The sequence below is a fragment of the Lissotriton helveticus genome, chromosome 5_1, assembly GCF_964261635.1.
Source record: "Lissotriton helveticus chromosome 5_1, aLisHel1.1, whole genome shotgun sequence".
In the NCBI taxonomy this organism is placed as follows: domain Eukaryota; kingdom Metazoa; phylum Chordata; class Amphibia; order Caudata; family Salamandridae; genus Lissotriton; species Lissotriton helveticus.
The window spans coordinates 1080393375-1080409163 of NC_136065.1; the positions used below are offsets into that span (position 1 = coordinate 1080393375).

Here is a 15789-nt window from a genome sequence, read left to right on the forward strand (position 1 = left end):
ACACGCCAAGATAACCCCTGCTCACCCCCTTGGTAGCTTGGCACGAGCAGACAGGCTTATCCCGGAGGCAATGTGTAAAGCATTTGCGCACGCACACAACAGCAACAACATCCAAGGCACACCACAAAAGGAACTCCACACAAGGTTATGTAAAAATAACTTTTGTATTGTCAAAACACATCAGATAGATGTACACATGTACATTGTGCCAACTGGCACGGGCAATATTCACAAGGGATTATTTATAAGACAGGGCCACATGGGCCACTGTCAGGAATCAGCACTTTTAGCAGAAATAGCACTTTTAGAACTTAGAATACTGTAGCACAAAAGAACAATTATAGGTAAGAATACATTACACATGATGCATCAAAAACACATTCAGAGGTGCAGCACAGGAAAACACATGATGCATAAAAACATTCAGAGGTGTAGGTAAGACACATAATGCATAGAACACATTCAGAGGTGTCACAGGCATAATGGCATAGCACATTACGCATAACTCACATTTGGCCCTAACCGGTAAAAATACAGTAGGCAATCTCCTCACTAGTCTAAACACATTAGACTCCGCCTCCTAAGAATAAATCATATTTAGGGGCGTAACTCACATAGTGAAAACATCTCACTAGCATAAACCTACATAGGTAAAATAACCTCATAATCACATTGCGCAAACATCACCTTAGGCAATTACTATCATAAACATAGCAAAATCCCATTGCGCAACAATCACATTAGAGCCTTGCGCCCTACCCACATTCCAGCCCCCCTGGCCATCCAACAAGGGGACTCAAAAAGCCCTGTGTCCAGAATGTCAGGGCGCGCTGCCAATGCAGCGCCAGTCAGGGGTGCGCCACCGGCGCAAACCTACACGTTGCAGCTGCCCACTAATTGCTGGGCAGCTGTAGAACAATCACAAGGGCCTAAACGTTGCAGCTGTCACTAAGTGCTGCACAGCTGTGAAAGGCCTGGCACCTCTGTGCCATCTCTGTCCCACACAGGGACTCTCTTTCCCTTGGCGCCTAAACGGTGCAGATGCCCACTAATTGCTGGGCAGCTGGGAGACAACATAACTGCGACAGGGGCCCTCACTGGCCCTTAGGAGCAAACTGCGCCCACTGCTGGAGCCACACAGGCTCTGACACCAAACATGCCCATCATTGGAGCCACACAGGCTCTACATTAAAATACGCCACCAGGAGCACTCCAGCTCCTAAATGAGTTGTGCGCCCATCATAGACAGAGCACTGGAGCCCTCAGGCTCTGAATCATAAGGAGGCAAAACATGGGGACAAGAACCTGGGCGCTTCAAAGAAATATAGCCCACGTTGGAGCCACGGGGCTCTGAAAATAAACATGCCCCTCATGGGAGCTCTCAGGCTCTGCGCATTGCAACAAGAACCGTTGGGGTGGCCCACTGCCATCCGGGGCCGCCCTAGATGCCCCCAGGAATGTAGGAGTCCCGCTCGGGGGACTCGATAGGACAATGGCCCCTAAGCCACGTTGGAGCCTCAGGGGCTGGGAAACCAACTGACCCCACTGTAGCAGAACCACTACCTAGTCGCCCGGAGACCCCCTCCAGCCCGTTCTTACTCACAGGGCTTCTTCCTCTGGTGGGGGCTCCTCCGGACAGCGGCATCTCTCTGTGGGGCACGGCGCATCTCCTCTCTCGGCTGCGGGACCGGCCTCATTCCTCCCGGTCTCAGCAGCGCGTAGGACTCTGCGGCAGACTTCCTCTCACGCCATCGTGGGGCTCTCCCCTCCGCATGGGAGCCCCGCAGTCAGCTCACCGGCACTTCCTTAACCGGGCAGTTTCCCCTTCGCGGCTGGCTAGGGCCGCACTTCCGCCCGCTGGCAGGCCCGCCCACGTCACGGCCGGGCCTGCCTGACTTCCGGTTCCGCTCTCTGCGGCCCCGGGCAGCGGCGGTGATCCCACGGGGACAATAACGAGGGGTGGGCACCCTCGAAGCAGCAATTATCGGGGCAATGCCGGGTGGGCACCGGTGCAGTAAATGAAAGAATAAAGCCGCACAACACGCAGGGTGGGCACCTGCTATTCCTCACGCAAAATGCGGGGCGGAGAAACGCTCGAAATAAAGCAAAAAGCGCTCCCAAGCGCTATAAAGATAAATCAAGCGCTCCTAAGCGCTAGCAGGAACCCAAAAAGTCCAGGACACCATCAGTCCATCAGGTATCCAGGGGCTGGGCAGGGCCCAGGGAGGCAAACCTTCCCCTGGGCCCAAGCAGCAGCACGCCCCTGGCAGGATTCAAGTTGGCAAAACAAGAACATTTTTAGAGTGTCACAGCACCCTTTTTATACCCAAAATCCTTTGTCTAAAGGGTGCAGGCAGTGTGAGAATGAGCTACAACTGGTTATAGGGACCTCCTTTCACTGGCCAGGCTAGGTACATCAGACGCACCACAGGGGGTGGAGCCAGCATTGTGTGGGGAAACCCCAGCCCCATTCACTCCCAGGTGCTATCTCCTCCCACCACTCTAGTTGCAGATGCGGTCATTCAACCAAGGGCTGACTCAGACAACCTCCTGGGGGCTCCCCAGCCCCTGTCACCCTCAAACCAGACAGTCAATCCACAAGCAGGACCAGGCACACTCCTGGAGCCAGGCTCCAGCCAATCACGTGCCAGCAGACTCACTACACATGCACACCCATGTCTAGAAGTGGCACTTCCACACTAGACACATTCATGCCACATACATCATTACGCAGCATTCAATCTCACGAGTTCGCACATACCAAACTCGACCCTGCACTCCCCACACATCAGGAACTACCATGGTCACACATATTCCCCATGCAATCCTATGGGAGGGCAGGTCACTCACCACACATACACAGAGAGCTCACGCACCTTACACTGTACCACAGTGAAAAAGTGCGCAGAGGCCTAAAATCACCAACACCAGGTTACAGAAACAGGCTGGGAAAAAGCAAAAAGTTTCGGGGTGAACCTGCCAAAAAGGGCCAGGTCCAACACATTGTGTGTGTGGTTGTGTGTGTTGTGGTTGTGGTTGTGTGTGGCTGTGTGTGTGTGGTTGTGTGTGTGCTTGTGGTTGCGTGTGTGGTTGTATGTGTGGTTGTGTGCGTTTATGTGTGTGTGGTTGTGTGTGTGGTTGTGAGTGTGGTTGTGGTTGTGTGTGTGTGGTTGTGTGTTTGTTTGTGTGCTTGGGTGTGGTTGTGTGTGTTTATGTGTGTGTTCGTTGTGTGTGTGGTTGTGTGTGTGTGGTTGTGTGTGGTTGTGTGTGTGTGTGGTGTGTGTGTGGTTGTGTGTGTGTGTGGTTGTGTGTGTGGTTGTGGTTGTGTGTGTGGTTGTGTGTGGTTGTGGTTGTTTGTGTGTATGTGGTTGTGTGTGTTGTGTTTGTGGTTGTGTGTGTGGTTTTGTGTGGCTGTGTGTGTGTGGTTGTGTGTGTGTAGTTGTGTGTGTGGTTGTGTGTGTGCTTGTGGTTGTGTGTGTGGTTGTGTGCGTTTATGTGTGTGTGGTTGTGTGTGTGGTTGTGAGTGTGGTTGTGGTTGTGTGTGTTTGTTTGTGTGGTTGGGTGTGATTGTGTGTATGTGTGGTTGTGTGTGTGGTTGTGTGTGTGTGGTTGTGTGTGTGTGGTTGTGTGTGTGGTTGTGTGTGTGGTTGTGTGTGTGGTTTTATGTGTGTGGTTGTGTGTTGTGTGCGTTAGTGTGTGTGTGGTTGTGTGTGTGGTTATGTGTGTGGTTGTGTGTGGTTGTGTGTGGTTGTGTGTAGTTGTGGGTGGATGTGTGTGTGTGGTTGTGTGTGTTTATGTGTGTGGGTCCTGATGCTGCAGTGCGTACTGATAACACGATGAGCAGAAACCCATTGTCTGATCAATACACTCTCACCAGCCCATGACCTAGGGAAACCTATGATCACCTATTTGTGACAGTGCTGTAACATGTAAAGCACACCTATACCTTCGGGTCTAGCTAGCGCTATATAAAACTCTAAATAATATTAATCCTACATTCTTCACTCCTCCCATGATGCCCTTGGTTATAACCGGATGAAGAACTCTCTGCACCCTTTTCAGGTTTTAGTTGCTATATATGGTTTTGGTGGACTGTTGAAAACAATCCAGCCCCATCTCATTGATACTTTTAAACAATGTCGACTGCTTAGAAACAAATAATAATAATAAATAAAGTTCCACAAGTGATTTTGAAAATGTAGTCTGCAATCTGTGTACCTGTTAACCAAACCTCACACGTAAAGGTCTGTGTGTCCAAGATGTATATATTTTTAGCAGCTTTTCGAACGTGAGTGACAGCTCTGAAAAGAATTGATTTGGGCTTTCCGCGAAGTGCAGTGTTATGTTGTACCTGCACACTCGGAGTCACACCCGCATTATTTTTAATGTCCCTGTGCTCCTACCAATGCCTTAGGTTCTAAACAAACCCGGTTGCCTTTTAAACCTCTTGAGGACCAGTTCTTGCAAAACATCCGGCCAAAGCAGGCCCAGAGGAAGTTGTTTCAAAAACGCGACCCCGGGCGTTGCTGAAGACGACGGCTGGTCTGCCGAAGCACGTAGTAAAACGTATTTTTAAAAAAACATCTCATACAACTTCTGCAAAAGAAGGACTCACTTCTGTTCTAAGTGGCTGCCGGAGTTTATGGGCCCTGTCGTGGTACATTGTAGCACACCCGAGAGCGTGTGAATGTGCAAACTGAAAACATTCACTATGAGGAAGTTGGCACACTTGTGAAACATGCGGGACAGGGGCTTTTACTAACTATTTATCTGACAGGGTTGGAGGATGGCGTGCTCTTACTGCATTTTGTAAATTCAAGACATTTTTTCACGTAAAAAGTATAGAGCAAAGGTGCAAATCATTATAACTAGAATTAAGAGAGAGCAGGGCACCGCACTTTGCTTAGGGGGTATGAAAGCTAACTGCTTGAACAACATACTCTATGAACAGCCCACAGTGCATCTCTGCGGTGCATCTAAGCAGCGCAGGCGCTGAGTGACCCTGCAGTGCATCTAAACGCCACAGGCGCTGTGTGAGCCTGCGGTGCATCTGACATGAGCAGTGGTTCCAGAGCATAAAGCTCAATGTAGCATCTCGCAACGTTCAGGCGACCATGCAGAGCGCAATATTATTATTAATGCCAACAACCTTGATTAGCGCACACCTTTCAAAATGTTTAAGTAGACAGGGAGATAGCCAAAGCTAATAATAAGAAAGCACGTCCATTTGCGTTATTTATTTACAGAGGAACCACAAAGGTTTTAAAAGTTTCTTAAACGAAAGAAAAATATAGTTATCTAAATTATTGAATAAGAATCTAGGTCGCAAGTCAAAAACCATCGATCCGAAGATATGTGCTGCAGCCCATCTTCCGTATTGGGGAACAAAAAGACGAATCCAAGCCAGCTCCCAGTTGGTTCATTCTTAAACGCTCCTTTGAAACAACATCAGCGGCACAGTGTTGAGAAGGATTTGCTTCAGGAAAGTGCGCTGGCCACTTTGTTTCGGCGACTGTAATCCAGGAATGTGAAGTCAGGCGAACTTGGAAAAAATGACAGTCAAAAACGACAGTCTGGAACAAGTAAACAAGAGGACAGGGAAGGTAGCCCCCTCCCGCTCAGTTTTACAAATCGGACGAAACGAGCAATTAAAGATATCGAACCACTAAAGAAGTTGTCATTGTGCCTACTAACCTCTTGAGTGATAGGATGAGTACGATAGGATGAGTACGAGATTGACTTACCACTGGGGCACCCCCAGAATTGGTAGAAGGCAACATAATGTTCGTCATCTTTCAATGACAGATTGACACGCACAAACCCTGAATTTATGGCAATTGTCTGAGTATGAAATTATGATGAGAGGCAAATGGTGATCACTTTCGCGGCCGCTTTGATGTTCTCAGTGGCCGCGCGGCTCACTGAGAACATCAAAGCGGCCGCAAAAGTGCTCCCAAAGGCTGCAGGCTGACAAATGGTGCGCGCGCCTGGCGCACATGCACTGTACCCGATCCGTCTGCAGCTTTTGGGAGCACTTTTGAAAGTCCCATACTTAATATCTCGCCAAAGCATCACTTACGCGATAGCTTAGGCGAGACCTAAAAAAGAAATCTTTATCAAAAGCAGAAACACGTTTCTCTGATGTTAATGTGCGCTTCACTGCAAAGGGTTACCTCAATGTGCGTGTCAATGCGAGTTGAAGCCTAGGTCAGCATTCTAGTTGTTATGCCATCTCTGCACACGCAGTGACGCCATGAAGTGATGCAACGTTGAGGAAATAATCTCCTTCCTTCCGAGAGCAGATGTGAAGGAGAGGCAGTCAGTTGAGAGGCGCCTCAGTGTTCAACAAATATTGTAGCGCACAAAGAACACATGCATGGGCTCCAGAAGACATGCACATTTCAACTACACACTCTACAGCTCAGACAGAGGTAAATCACATGGATGCAAAGCCAATATTCCAATCGGCTAGGGTATGAGGCACACACCATATACACAAGTGCCTCGCGCTCTGCCTAAATGTAAAGGATGTGGGCACAAAATAAATTTCAAGGACAAATCTTATTTTCGCAAATACTGAAATGAATAATTTCCTGATTTTTTTGAGAAAATGTGGGTTCTGTAAACTGTTAGAGAGGCACAGGAACAATGGCAAAATTCATCTCTGGTTTAATGTACACGGGAAACAGCCTCTACAACGAAGCCGTTTCCACGAATGCACTAACCACGCATGCTTTACAACGCATGCGTGGTTACCACTATAACCCTTACCACGCATTCCTTTACTATGAAATACGTAGTAAAGGAATGTGAGTTAAAGGTCCAAAAACAAAAGGAGGGGCTGGGGGGTCTCCCCCCCCAAAAAAAAAACCAAACGAGTGGGTTTAAAAAAGAAAACTTACCTACAACACGCTCTTCTGTGCCTCTGCCATGGAAAGAGCCTCCCTAACAGACGTGATTACGTACGTGCGTCTACGTACTGCATCAAAAATAGAGAAAGGACCACCTAAAGAGTTAGAAGGAGAATACCGTCGAAAGAAAATGTAAGTATATATTTTTTTTTTAAGTTCAATAAAAGTTTATTGGTTATAATAAAAGGCATGAATACATAATACAGCAAAGAAATTATGGGGAAAAACGGAAAGGGAGGAGGGGAAGAAGTATCAGGGAGGAAAAAGCAAAATGCATTGTAAAAATGGAAATAACAACAGTAAACGTATCATGGGCAATAGAATCGACAAAGAGGGTACAGCAAATATAGAATAAAAATGAATGCAAATGAAATTATGCAAGTAATCATGTTAATATAGAAAGAGGAATGAAACAAAAGGGTATCAGGGGGGTTTGGAAACATCCTGCTGGGCAGGTCGTGGGCGATAGGAACGAGTTGTACAATTATCTAAATACATCGTAACAGGAAGCCATAAATCTGCACGCTTAGCTGCCAACTGGGCAGGAAAAACAAAAGCAGTATCAAGTCTATGATTATGACAAACGTTGTACCACCATGCTTTGAAGGTAATAGTAGAAGAAGATTTCCAATGAATAGTTATTTGTTGGAATGCAACAGCCAATAGTAAATCAACAACACGAACATAGAGGTTAGTCTCCTCCCAGCAAGGAGAAAGACTGCCCAAAAAGACATGTGAGGGGGAGAAAGGGATACAAGTGTGGAAAATAACATTGATTTGTGCCCAAACCTGCAACCAAAAGGTATGGACATCTTTGCAAAGGAACAACATATGAAAAAGAGTGGCGTTGGAGGAGGAACAAGACCAGCATAAATCAGGTGTGGTAGGGAATTGTTTGTGAAGGGTAAATGGAGTAAGGAGTAATCTGTTATATACGAAAAACAGAGACTGAGATAGGGAGGCCGACCTAGAAGTTTTACGAACTTTTGTCCAAATCTTGTCCCACATGGAAATTGGCCATAATGTAGAAAAGTCATTTTCCCAGTGCTCCTCTACCGTGGATTTGGGTCTGGGGAGTGTATGAGCATGAAGGTATTTGTAAATAGTAGAAGCTTTAGGAAGGGTTTGCAAAATAGAGTGAAGTTGGATGGAGGGAGGTTGAGGAGTGAGGTCCGGTGAGGTAGAAGAGGGGGGTATCAACAAGAGTTTTGTATAAGCCTCCATGACCGCTGCTTTAAGGAGTAGATACTTGGGAGCAAAGGTGGACGGTAACTTAAAGGTGGAACGCAAAGCGTGAAAAGGCAAGCAGGTTGATTGTGAAAAAAGCTGAGAAATCCAAATTAATCCCTTGGACCTCCAAGAAATCCAATAAATGGGTTTACCTCGAATTAAAAGATATTTATTATGCCAGATAGTGGACGAGAGGAAATCGGTAATATTCGCAGATAGGAGGAGTTTGACAGTGAATTTATGAATGGGAGTGGGAATTGAAAGGGGTTTGCGAGAGAAAGAAATATATTCAGCAAAAGAAAAAGGGGAAAGGAAAAGACGTTCAACATAAGTATATTTTTTAATTATAATAATTTATTTGGTTAGGCTAAATATATATAGATTTGAACTACATAATCAATCATGCAGTCAGTTTAACATGAAAATGCCGATATCATGCATAGTTAAACAACAAAAAACGTTGTTAAACTATGCATGGTAAAGGCATTTTCGTGGTAAACCATATGCGTGGTAATGGCATTCCGTTGTAACGCATGCGTGGAAAAGGCATGCGTTGCAACGGAATGCGTTGTAACATCATATAACCAATGTACACCTGGTGCACCAATGGAAGCTATGCTCCTGCTTAGTGATTCTACCACTGTAAACACGGCACTCGTTGTCTTGCTCAATTCTACTTCCCCCTCCCACTTATTTATTCCACTGTAATTTGTACTACCTCGACTGGTCTCAACACCATATCCATGATGCCGACAAAGGTCAGCGTTCTAGTTTTCCAATGTGCACCTCAGCTGCGCTGCACTTCCTGTTTGTTCAGCCCTCCATTTTTAATGCAGCGAATTCACACATATGGTGGCTGCTTTTTTTTTTTTTTTTTTACTATTTACCAACACTTACAACAAAAAACTGCTTATCATTAATCACATAGGCGAAACCTAATGCCTTTACCAATGCCTGTTCTCCTCTCTGTTTAGCCATTTTGCCTGTGCACTTTCAGGTTTCTGCATTACATGTGTTCTTTTTTTAGATTGCTTGTAGTGTTTTGTTATGGGTGCTTAGCAAATAAACACATAATTACTCCTCTCTTTTTTTAAAAAAAAATCAGCCAGTCTTCATGTGACCGTCTTGTTAACACTTTTAAAGAGCTACTGTGCATAAAACATCAGCATTTGGATTTTGTGCGTAATTAATTTTCTTGACCCTATAAGCGGGCGGTCCCAACGATTTTTTACACTATCATGGAATATTTTCCAGGTTGTTTATAATTTTGCCTCAAACAAAGCCACCTGCTGGTTAGAAATAAAACTGAAACAACCCCTAACACAGGCCATCTTAGCTTAGTCCTCCCCTCCAGAACTGCAGCCCCAAAAGAAGACATGCTATGTATAGCTGTCCTAGCGATGCATAAATGCTGCTCTTCCCTATGTCTTGTCAGCACGCTGAAGAAGAGGGGCAAGAAGCGACACACGAAAGGTAAAGAAATTAAAAACATTTACAAAAGTGCATTAAGCAAATAAATTCCTTACAAAACCCTTTTTAAGTTTTCCAATTTGTGTGAAAATAACTGCATAGAATATTAACGTTATCTATATTTATAAATTGATCATTCTTTTGCTGGATCAGTGTATGCTGATTCTGGTTTCGTTGGAGACTAGCCTGCATATTTAACTATCTTTAGAGTCCTCTAGATGACAAGGAGAAATGGAAGTCGGGGCGCAGCTCTAGGCATCCTAGAAAGGGGAAAGTCATACCCATGTTCTTCAACATACTTCAGGGAAGCGGAGATAGCACTGGACCACTGTGGAAGAAGATGTGGGGGATCTATCAGAGCCAACTTATGCACCAAAGATACACAGAAATGTTTTTTTTGTTCAGAACAACCACCCCCAGGGTACATGTGGCATCTAACTTCAGCGGCAGCGCAATTATATAGGCCAATGTTAGTAGCAGTATGACAACCATGTCAGTGGCATCCTTTATATTACCTCTACTCCAGTGACATGTCCATTTAGTACAGTCACAAGTAGCAGGAACTGGAAATTTGGACAATGAATCTAGAGCCTTCTTTATACGAGCAGGGTAAACTTCAGCACTACCAAATCTCTCATCCTATAGATTACCACACAGCGTATATAAGTCCCACCTGTCGCAAACAATCATCGTCGCTTGTGACAAGCATGCAATGATTCGTACCCACACCCAGAACTCTCCACCATGGCAATTGATGACTCAGACAAGATGGGTGGGAGGACCTGACATGCCAATGGAACCCTCAAACACTCAGCACCACCAACACAAAGATCTCTCAGCACACAACGTGCACATCATGATACGGGGGACTGAAACTCAACAGAATGAGGCCAGCTGAGGATCTATCCAACAAGGAGGGAGCTACGCACGAGACCACTACTCAGTGTTTAACCCAGAGACAAGTCCTCCAGACAAAATAGGATTGATAATAAAACACACAGCCAACAGAAGAGAGCACCAGCCAAGAACAGCACACCACCAACTGCAATACAAAGTGCTATGCAGTGTGCATCTGCAGCTCATCACACATCCATGCATTAGCAGTTCATACCGTACATCTATGACACTCCACTGCATAATAAAGCATGCCAAATACTGAATGCGCAATCCATCTCCAAAACATACATGTCATGGAAAATTGATTGAAAGGGATAGGCAAACACAAGAGCCGACAAAGGACAGAAGTTGCCAGTACGAGCAATTGTACCACTAGCCCACTATAGATGCATTCATGCTATGATCCGCTACAGCCAGCCCTAGATGGGAGGTGGCACCACAGCACATAATGATATCATACACGCAATAGAAAATTGATTGATAGGGATAGGCAAACACAAGAGCCGACAAAGGACAGAAGTAATCAGCACAAGCAACGATACCACTAGCCCACTACAGATGCATTCATGCTATGATCCTCTACAGCCTGCATTGAGAGGGTGCACCACAGCACATAATGATATCATACAAGCAATGGAAAATTGATTGAAACAGATAGGCAAACACAAGAGCCGACAAAGGACAGAACCACAAGCAATGCCACTAACCCACTACAGATGAATTCATGGTACGATCCTCTACAGCCTGCCCTGAGAGGGTGCACCACAGCACATAATGATATCATACAAGCAATGGAAAATTGATTGAAACAGATAGGCAAACACAAGAACCGACAAAGGACAGAATCAATCAGCACAAGCAATACCACTAGACCACTACAGATGCATTCATGCTATGATCCTCTACAGCCAGCCCTGGTTGGAATGGATGCACCACAGCACATACTGATATCACAAAGTGCCTCCATTGGCACATACTTGGAAGGCCCAAGCAGTGACCAGGGCCTATAAGAAGAGGTTCAGAGAGGGCATTATTTCCCAGCCCCATATTTTTTCAGAGCCCCTCTTTTATAATGCAAAATGTATTTATAGAGCATGAAGCAAGCCTACTGGTTTATTGATGATGAGGTAGCTAGCATTGCTGTTTCTCATTCCCTTGGAGCACATTGTTATTCTTTTAATTTAGAACCAGGTGCTCATTCTATATGGATCTCCGCATGAAATCTTTGACCGTGGCTTACTGGCCCTGCAATAATTTCTGACATGCCTGGCAAAGACAGCAGCTCCCATTCCATGTCCATCAATCTCCAACTTACCCTCTCAAAGAAGAAAAAAACAGAAATTAGCAGGTGTGAGGTTGCAAGATACAAGATCCTAGATGTAGGTAATAGCAAATTACTGAATGGTAAATACCAAATTTTACCGATTCGGTATTTACTATTCGGATTATTGCTATGTAGGTAAAAAATTCGGTAAAAATACCGAATCGGTAAGATTCGGTAATTACTGATTCGGTAATTACCGAATCAGTATTTGCCATTGATTCCTATGGGCCTTGAAGCCCATAGGATTCAATAGCAAATACCGATTCGGTAATCACCGAATCTGTAAAATTACCGATTTTACAAGGGGGACAGGGTGTCACTTTGACACCCTGTTGCACCCCTGTTTCTGGCTTGTGTGCCATGTGACACACATACATGCCCTTAGGGCATGTCTGTGTGCCACATGGCACAGGTGTACATGCACAGATGTGCATGTACACTGGAATTCGTTATTTACCATGGAATAGTATTCCATGGTAAATAACGATTCGGTAAGGGCCTGTGGCACTGATTACAGTGCCACCTACATATTGATTTACAGAATCGGTAAATTTACCGATTTGGTATTTTACCGATTCTGTAAATTTACCGAATCGGTAAATATACCGATTCTGTAAATAAAATGCCCCCTACATCTCTATTTGCAAATCCGTTACCGACCGGTATTTGCCGACCTACATCTGGCCCCTAAATCACCTGTGATCTGCTCATTCTTGCTGATGAGGGATGCTCACACCTGAATTTACTCCGCCATTCTGATGAGGTTTAGAGAGAGCTTAAGTCCACATGGGAAACTATCAGGAGACAGTTCAGACCTGAAGCACTGCACAGCTGTATGACGCAGCAGTTACATATCCAACGTGAACAGATGAAAGTGCCACTCAACAGGCACAGGCTCAGACGTCGGCCACTCCAAGTGCACTTCAAACCACCAGCAAAAATGAAGGAACTGGAAGAAACGATAGCATTCCGACTCATAAGGGGTATATCAAAGAAACTGTCAGCGCAAACAAAAAAGAACAAGCTGATCAAAGGTGCAAGGTGCCGAATGTGTGCCTGTTAGTATGTCAAGAGGACGCTGAGAACTTGAAGGCGAGGGGTGGGAGAGACAAATCTCAGAATGTGAAATGGTCCTACCGCTTCTCGAAGACGTTTCTGGAAACCTTTTGCTGCCAGTGGAGACATGCCAGTGGAGACATGCCAGCCATAAAAGAAAGCATCATAAAAACGTTTCATCAAACAAAATACAAACAATTAATGATAAGTCCATAGCAATAACGGTTACAAGTGGCTCAAAGTCAATCTCTTGAAGCAATTTGATCACTGGGAGCTATGATACCAAATCATAACATTTTAGTCAAATTAATATCAAACATAGAGAAGACATCTATATACAATGTCCATATAAGTATCAACTTCAATTTCTAGAATTAAACAGGATCATATCAAATTTCCACATAGAAGAGTCTTAAGTCCTAGGCATGATAATATGTTCAATATACAAGGTAATCATTTTCCAACAATATTCCGAGGCCGAACAGCCGTGGAAATATACTTATACACCATTAAACAAATTAATTCACATTTAGAAGTTGTAGGTTGTAGACTTGCAGTAATGACTGTCAGGGGGTAGTTACTTCCTAAATTACAGGCCTACACTCTAAATATGCTGGAATAGTAACCGGAGAGCCACTTGCTCGTAGTGATTCCCAACGTGATTGTTGTACTATATCAGATTGTAGAGTTATTTAGACAACACCACTTTCCATCTCCCTTGGCAAGGCCTAGAGCACTTTCAGATTGTATTGAGTAAGTATAAACTTCTTGTTTTCCAGGAGGTCATTAAAGTGCTCTGACTTTCATTGAGTTCCTGTGATCCTTTGGCTACATGTTTAAAAGGGGTGTGCAGTTAGAGCCACATGGATCTATAATTGAAAAGCTGGGTGTAGTGTATGTGGTTGGCAGGTGCTTGGAAAGCGAGGGTGAGCTTAATGGCACATGTGCATAAGTGTTGCACATTAGTGAAATGATGGCTGCGTCATACTGTTTTTTGCTTTTTTTTCTAATTGGAGTTTTAATTATGCTGTTGAAGGTGTCTATATGGTTCACGGAATGAACAATTTAATGATTGTGGGTGAAAATGGCAAATCCACCAATAGTTTGGCCCATCCAGATATGTTCTTTTCAAAAAGCTACAAATTAGTAGACTTTTGATCAATGCAATCCAAGGTGGCACCCCCTTCCTTTATAGTGCTGGTACTTCATACAGAGTGTTACTAGATTGGTTTAAGTAATGCCAATTGTTTGAGAGGTGGAGGGTTGTTTTTATTGTTTTTTCTGGATTTGAGATGATTGTTGATTGTTCTAATTTTCTTAGGTAATGTGTTCCACAGTTTGCATGTTTGTACAGAGAATGAGCTACCGCCTAAACCAGTTCTTTTGAACGTACTCTAGTTAGCAGTAATGGTGCAGCTCATGTTTTAATGCTTGACTTGTAGATATAGAGTATTAATCTGATTTATAGTAAACAAGTCCAGAGCTGTGGATTGCCTTGTGGGCAAAGCATAATGCTATCGAGTAATTCAGGCGTAGGAATGTATTTTTCCTACAGCTTCATTCTGGACTTGGAATTTGTTGATCAGGTGTTTAGTAAGTCCATAGTAGATTCTTTTGGCATATTCTAGTTTGGGCAGCACTAAAGCAGTAGAGGCTAGTACCTGCTGGAAATATCCTAGGTAGGGAAACGTTCTTGATAGACTTACAGATGTTGAAGGTGCTTTCATCATATCGTTAACCTTATCTTCAAGTGTCAGTTTCGAACCTGTGTCACACCATCCTGCCATCAGGTAGCGCTCACAAGGGCCCTGTGGGGTTCAGCTGTTACACTAAAATTGGAAAGACCACTTTCCATCACTTTGCATTTTCACCTCCACAGGCCATTTCAGCCCAGGCTTTTGCACCACTTTCCTGATGCATCATGTCCCCTGTAATCCTTTCTTTCTTCAAACCCTGTCTGAGACACATCCTGGTGATGGTGCTCTATTCTCTCTCTTGAGTCCTGGATCCTATGGCCTTTCTGATCTCTTCATACTTGCCTTCTGGACTTTAAACACTCTTGGCTATGACCCGTGACCCGTTCCTGGTGTTCCAGTGTCCTGTATTGTGTCTGCTGGTTTCCTTGGTATTTCTCTTTCCAAGTCCCAGTTCAGCCTTCCCTTCATTGGTGGTTCACTAATTCCTTGCTCCTGGTTGATTCATTGTACCAGGCTTTCTCCTTGTACCTGTACTCCTTCCCTGAGCCTCCTGTTATTTCTGCCGGGGAGCTTAGAGAGCATCAGCTTGCATCTGACCTCACTGCTGAGACTCCTTGCACTTCCTTTGATCCTGATACAATATCCCAGCTTGTCTTTTAATTTCTGGTTTCATTAGTGTTTGATTCCATGTTCCTGTTATCATTAGTTATTTGTGTATATTGCGTGTCTCCTGTTTATCCTGCCACTTGGTTCCAGTGTTTGCCTGATTCCTAGTTCTGACTGCAAATATCTAGACCTGTCTTGCAAGTGCAGATTCCTAGTCTTGAATTCCAATGTCTTGTCCTGACTACTTATTCCTGTCCTGTCGTAGAATGTATGTAGCTTCCCAGTATTCACAGTTCTGTATATTCCAGTCCCGAACCTGACCCTTGATCCAATCCTGCTTTTCACTGAGCCCAGTTCCTGTTTCTGTGTACCTTCCACTGTTCTCCTTGTCTTTGTGTGTGTTATAATAGTGTTATAATTTCATTGTTTCCAAGAGTGCCAGTTAGGCTTGTGCCTTTAGCACAGAGAATCACCCAGCATGTCTCTATAGGAGCTGGTGGGTGTCTTCAAGAACTCTGGGGCATATTACCAAGGGTGGCGATAGGCAATTATCGCCGGTTTAGCGTCCGTTTTCGCCGCTAAGCGGCGATAATTCTAT

At 44.6% G+C, this 15789-nt stretch overlaps 1 long non-coding RNA gene across 1 annotated transcript in view; it reads right to left on the minus strand.

Annotated features, from left to right (window-relative positions):
- Positions 1 to 6902: 6902 nt before the first annotated feature.
- LOC144753502 (uncharacterized) overlaps positions 6903 to 15789 on the minus strand; it is a 58484-nt gene continuing 49597 nt past the window's right edge. The window contains exon 3 of the long non-coding RNA XR_013594391.1: positions 6903 to 7006. This is a non-coding gene — a long non-coding RNA (uncharacterized LOC144753502). The remainder of the gene's footprint in view (positions 7007 to 15789) is intronic.